Source organism: Vicia villosa, unplaced genomic scaffold (assembly GCF_029867415.1).
Source record: "Vicia villosa cultivar HV-30 ecotype Madison, WI unplaced genomic scaffold, Vvil1.0 ctg.003251F_1_1, whole genome shotgun sequence".
In the NCBI taxonomy this organism is placed as follows: Eukaryota; Viridiplantae; Streptophyta; class Magnoliopsida; order Fabales; family Fabaceae; genus Vicia; species Vicia villosa.
The window spans coordinates 134,131-140,894 of NW_026706150.1; positions in this window are offsets into that span (position 1 = coordinate 134,131).

The window sequence follows — 6,764 nt, forward strand, 5'->3', positions numbered from 1 at the left end:
TTTAGAGCTATTAAGAGTCATATTTTTATTTGTTTTGCGTAATTTTGACATGTTTAGAGTTGTTAGTGTATGATGTCGGTGTTTGTTTTTTTTGTTGAAACTTTAACAATTCATATCTTTTGAACCGTAACTCCGTTTAAGTCTCCGTTTGAAGCGTTAGAAAGCTAGCGCGATATTCTTTTCAATAAAAAAATGGTCTTGAGCAATAGAATGCTATAAATTGGAAATGGAGTAGAAATAGAAGTGAATTAAATTAATATAGTGTGATTATTAATTGGTTAATTAAATTAATAGTTGAATTAATTTTAATAAGACTATTTATTTGGAATATACTTGGACTTGGATAAATTATTCGGTTATCGGTAAATTACGGTATTTTGGGAATTTGTCCGTAATTGTGTTTTGGCTTGAATATGTTTATGTTGAGAATAAATATATGTATATGCCATGATGTTGTGCTAATATTGATTCTCTATGAGTAGTTGGATAGCATTAATTCTAATAATTAATTGTTTGATGTGGAAAGTGTGTGTTCATGTATAATTGACAAAAATGAGAATTAACATGAGATAGTATGGTTACTAGTGTTAATTGGATTGTGTGAATCGTAATTGATTAATTGACCTCTCATATGTGAATGATGTGTGTGTGTGTTGTGAATGTTGTGTACAATTGGTGGATAATTCATAGAGTTGAATTATTGTGATATGCGAAAAGTTAAGATGGTAGAGATGATCTTAATTGCATATATTTGTGATATTGTACATACATTCATATCATAGTGTGCCTTGAAACACAGGTGGATTTGCTTTGAAACACAAGCGGGCTTGGATTCTAGAGTGAATCGGAAGCCGTAAACTATATGTTTACAATTGGTGGACTTTGGTCTTGTCCGGATCGGAAGTGTGGCTTAGATTCTAGAGATATGAATCGGAGGTCGGTGAAACTTAGAATTTCACATTGGTACCACATGCATAGTGTCACATGTTTCATTGAGTCACATTAGAGTTATGTGATAGTTGATTATGTGCATTATGTTGTTATGATGTGTGCATGAATGTGATAATTGATTATGTGCATTATGTTGTTGTGATAAGTGTAAGAGTGAACAATTGATTATGTGCATTGATGTTGTGATGCCATGTGTATGAGTTTGGTAATTGATTATGTACACTTGGTGTTCTAGTGATAATTGTATTAGTTGATAATTGAGAAGGGGTGATGTTTGAATACGTAATTGGTTAAATGCGAGAATATGTGATAATTATGGCTATGTGTATAATTGAGAATATAGTATTGAGATATTATACTCTTATACTTGGTGTATGCTTAATATATGTGAATTATGATTAGTATTAATTTCATGATTAGGCAAGTGTAATGCATTCCTATAATTGTTGATTTAACCATTGTATCTCATTATACTTTCTTCATAATGGTTCGTATTCTCACCCTTCTGTTTTAATGTTGCCCTCGTTTGGCGACATGCAGGTTTGACGATTAGTAGCTGGCGTGTGATCTAGTCGGAGTTTCTTCCGAGTTACTTGGTAATTAAGTAGCGAGTCGATGCTCTGGTCATGTAACACTGGGTAGCTTAGACGTTGAACTCATGTTCTATTTGCTTATGTATTTTGTTATAACTTGCGAACCTGTTTAATTGGTTACTTGTTGTTGAGAGGCTTTAGGCCAAATATTATGATCATGGTATGGGACATGTATCATTTATATGAAACACATGAGTATTACTTTCCGCTGTTAATGCATATTCTGGATGAATTATGATTATATGTCAGGTGTTATTTGAAATGACCAGGTGTATTGTATTTTATGGATAAATATTGTCGGTTTTAAAAGATTTTTAGTTTTTGAAAACGTCGATGTGACACCCTTTTGAGTTATATGCATGCTTATTCTCTGATTATATGCTTATTATTTTATGGGGTAAAAAGGGGTGTTACACCATAAGTCACCATCTAAACCAAGAAAGTAACTTTCGAGTTTATCTTTCCAATATTCAAAGTTTTCACCATCGAATACTGGTGGTCTAGTGTAGCCATTGTTACTATTTCCATTGTATTGCTCAGAAGAGCCAGATGTAGATGGTGGTGGAGTTTCAACCATCTTGACTTAGCGTTTTTCTCTTCCGGAATCTTTTCTAAACACGGTTAAGTCCTTGCACCTTAGAACCGACACTCTGATGCCAATTGAAGGATAGAAAAACACTTAGAAAGGGGGGTTTGAATAAGTGTACTTTAAAAACTCTTAAGATAAAAACAATTGCACAAATTTTTTTATCCTGGTTCGTTGTTAACGAAACTACTCCAGTCCACCCCCTTAGAGCGATTTACCTCACCTGAGGATTTAATCCACTAATCACACAAGATTACAATGGTTTTCCACTTAGATACCCTCTAAGTCTTCTAGAGTATTCTGATCACAACCTGATCACTCTAGGAACACAATGCTTAGATACCCTCTAAGACTTTCTAGAGAATCCGATCACAACTTGATCTCCTCTAGTTCTTTACAAATGAATGTAAACAAATTCTTACAAGAGTTATACAATGCTTCTTAAAAAGCTATAATCACAACTATAATATTTCTCTTAAAGTTTAAGCTTAATCTCACTAAGATATTACAATAGTAATGAAGTGAGGTTGAAGATGAAGTTTGAGAGCTTTTGAATTTGACAGCGTTTTTGTATGTTTGTGCAAAGTGTTGTATTCAGCTTCTCATCAGAACTTCTATTTATAGGCGTTTGAGAAGATGACCATTGGGAGCATTTAATGAGTTGCGTGATCCGTACAACATTGCATTTAATATTTCACTCTTTTGTCAACTACCTCGAGCCTTGCTTTTCCTGCTTTAACTGACTTTGCCTTTAATAGCTTCTAACGTTCCTTTTGTCAGTCAGCGTAGCCTGCCATCTTGTACTTGCTTCTGATCTGATCTTTGTAGATACAACGTTTGAATATATCAGAGTCATAACAGCTTGGTGCAGAGCATCTTCTTGTCTTCTGACCTTGAAGTGCTTCTAGCGTGATACCATGAGAACTTCAGTGCTTCTGCTTCTGATCTCAAGTTCTTCTGATGCTTCAATAGACCATGTTATGATTCTGCTTGACCATCTTCTGATGTCTTGCGAGAGCATGTTCTGATGTTGCATACTTGAACCTTCTGAGTCAGTGCTTCTTGCTGTTGCACCCCAAAATTTGCCCTTTTCTCTGCGCCATAAGTTATGAAGGACGTTTATTTCGTCTCTCAAAAATCAAGAAAAATATTAAAGAGTGTCTATTGTTTTGAGATTGTTAATTCAAGGGGTTCGCGGGGTGATTTGCAAAGGAAATAAGTCATGGTACAAGGTTATGGGCTTAAGAAGGGCATTGTGTTCAAGACGCTATTATGCTTCCAATTTCTTGGTGGTTTATATCGTACAAATCTGGTTTGAAATAAGGCACCAAGATTGAGTCCATTGAAGTTTGCAAATTGTTTGAGATTTATTCACAAAAAATATTCATTCAAGTATTGATGCAAATTCCATTCAATTTCATTCAATCATTCATTCGAGATCTACACATCACTGTTATTCATTATTATGCAATATCATTCAACGTCATCCCATTGTCAACCGCATGATCATTGGATTCAAAATTCATTACAAAATTTAAATACAAAAAAGGATCTATTCAAATGTCCATCACAAAATCTCAAAGTCCAAGTCATTGTTCATTACAAACCATGTTCAAATTACAAAGTCCAATCTTATTACAAAGCCTACTCATTCAAACCCTTTACAAAAAATTACAAAAAAGAGGATTGGCCCTTCATGCTTTGTCAAAAAAAACCGTCATCTTCCTACAATAATAGAAACAAAGCCTCCAGTGTGAAAAAGAGCCCTGTACTCATCAACATCAAACAATTGCTTCAATCCTAAACCGGTCCAGGCTCTAAACCGAGTGGTGCTCTATGCTCATCAAACCTGTAACAAGTAACTTACATTGATAACCATTCAACAAAACTCGACCTGCAAGTACGCAACAATAAACCGGTTCCAAGCCAAACACTATGAAGAGCAAGTGCATCCAAGAATTCGACATCGAGGTAAGTGTTAGGAGTAAATTAATGGTAAATTCATGTGTTAATATAAGTGATTTAGTCTCCAAACCAATGTAAAATGTGATAAATCCATAGGTTTTTATTAAGAATTGAACTGAATAAGTTTAGTTCATGTATAAAGCAAATCGAATCACTTGTGGGTGTTATTGTTGCAGGTTTTGAGCTGAATTGGAACTTAAGAAGAACATGAGGAGGATAGAGAGCTTGAAGTCTCAAAGGCAAAGGAAAAAGTTGGTTTCTGCAAAGGTCGCGCCGCGAGAGTTCTTCCTTGCGCCGCGAAAATACCTCTGTTTGAGGGGCGCGCCGCGCCAGCCCGTTGCCGCGCCGCGGTCTCGGCGTTACAAGCCCAAAACTTATAAATAGAAGCCCTAGCTTCCAAGTGAAAGGGAGATCTTTTGTGAGCGAAATTAGGAGAGCATTCTGAGTTGCAGTCAAGAACAACAATTGAAGGCCAATTCTTCACCAATCGAAGACATTCCATTGATGAAGATGAATCCCTCCATTAATTCTTGTGTGTTCTTCATGTCTATGGAGAGCTAAATCCCTCTTGTTGAGTCTAAGGTAGTAGTTAACCTATGAATATACAATACCATTGATTAATTCCTGTGAACAATTATTTGAATTCATTATCAATAAGAAACCTTGTTTTTATTCTTAAATTATCGTTGAATCTTTGATCGAAAGAAAGGATTTAACTTTTGCCCTAGGTTACTATATTGATTCAATTGCAATTTGCAGAGATGGAATTGTAATTGGGTTTTCATAATTATCATTCTTAATTACTATTATCGTTATTGATATTTGGAGAGATCGAATCTCATACCGGTAAAAGTTATCTAATTTGATTTGCAGACATGGAATCTTATTTGAGGATAAGTGAAGATAATGATTCAAAGGATTGTTCTATTGTGAATAATTAATAATTGTATAGGATTAGGTTGATGAACCCTAAAGGCTCAACATCTTTCTTTAATTGTTAACACAAAGTCCTTTACTTGCTTTTATTTTATTATTTGCTTTTGATATTAGAAGTATAAAACAAACCAAACTCAATTTTCCTAACTCAAAATAAACAACTATAGAACGGCAGTGATATTAACCAATCCCTGTGGATACGATATATTACCGAAAATATTTACCCAAAAATACTTTCAACAAATTGGCGCCGTTGCCGGGGATTGGTGTCAATATTGCACGCATTGCAATAGTTCTTATTTTGAGTTTTAAGTTTTATTTTCTCTATTTGGTTGTTTCACGTGTTTGCTAGTTTTTGCAGAAGATCGTGTATGCGCAGCAAAGTTTCTAGCGATCAACTTCTTTTTGATCCCGAGATCGAAAGGACCGCTAGGAGGTTAAATAGCAAAGCACGAAGAAGAGCAAACATAGCAAAAGCAAGAGACAACGCAACCGCAACATCGTCACAACAACTTGAAACCATTGACGAGTCGCAAGAAGGATTCTTCTTTCACGAACTATTCACGGAGGAAGAACCGGAAGTTTTTATACAACATACTGTTGTCAACATGGCTGCTAATGGTCCATGTGCTAATAGTCCAAGACTCAATCCTCAGTTCGCTAGAACTGCCGCCAACGGGCGACCGACAGAACTGAAGACCGGTATCATACAATTGATTTGTGCAAGTCCTTTCGCCGGATTGGACCATGAAGACCCGTACACGCATCTTACTCGATTCTATGAGTTAGCAGGTACTACGGGTGTCGCTCAAGCTGATGAGGAAGCATTATTTAAGAGGTTGTTCCCACACTCTTTGCTATCTAAGGCAAAAGATTGGTATCTGGATCAACCCGAAGCAGTGATGACTAATTGGAACACATTGGAAGAAAAATTTCTGGAAAGGTTTTACTCTCAAAACCGATTCTTCGAAGCAAAAACAGCAATAGCAGTATTTTCTCAAGGTAGTAATGAATCTTTAAATGAAGCATGGGAAAGGTATAAAGCTATGTTGAGAAAGTGCAAAGGACACGACTTTACAGACGTCGATCAAATCCATATGTTCCGTAACGGTCTCACAGCTACAAACAAGACACTTTTGGACGCCACAGCTGGTGGTTCTCTCATGTCCAAAACACCTGAAGAAGCTACTCAGATAATAGAGCGAATGGCTCTAAATGATCGTCAAGGCAATCATGATCGAACAGTAAGAGATAAGAAACCCGGAATGTTAGAGTTGAACAACAGTGATGCTCTACTTGCTCAGAACAAATTGCTAACTTCACAAGTGGAACTTTTGACACAACAAATGTCTAAATTACCACAACAGATCAAGGAGCTGAACGGGGTATCTAATTCATATCAAGTTGCTAAGTGCGAATTATGCAAGGGAGATCATCAAACAGGATTCTGTCCACCAGTGCAAGAAGAAGAAGTGAATTACATGAATAATAACCAAGGACAAAGGCCGAATCAATATCAAAATCAGCCATACCAACAAGGTTATCCACCAAGATATAACAATCAAGGGTACCAACAAAGGCCACCGAATCAAGGGTATCAACAACAAGCATTCCAACCGTACACTCAACCACCACCGCAACAAGGAGGACAATCAAAGCTAGAAGAAACTATGACACAATTTATGCAAATGTCCATGACAAATCAAAAGAATCAAGAAGCAGCTATAAAGAGT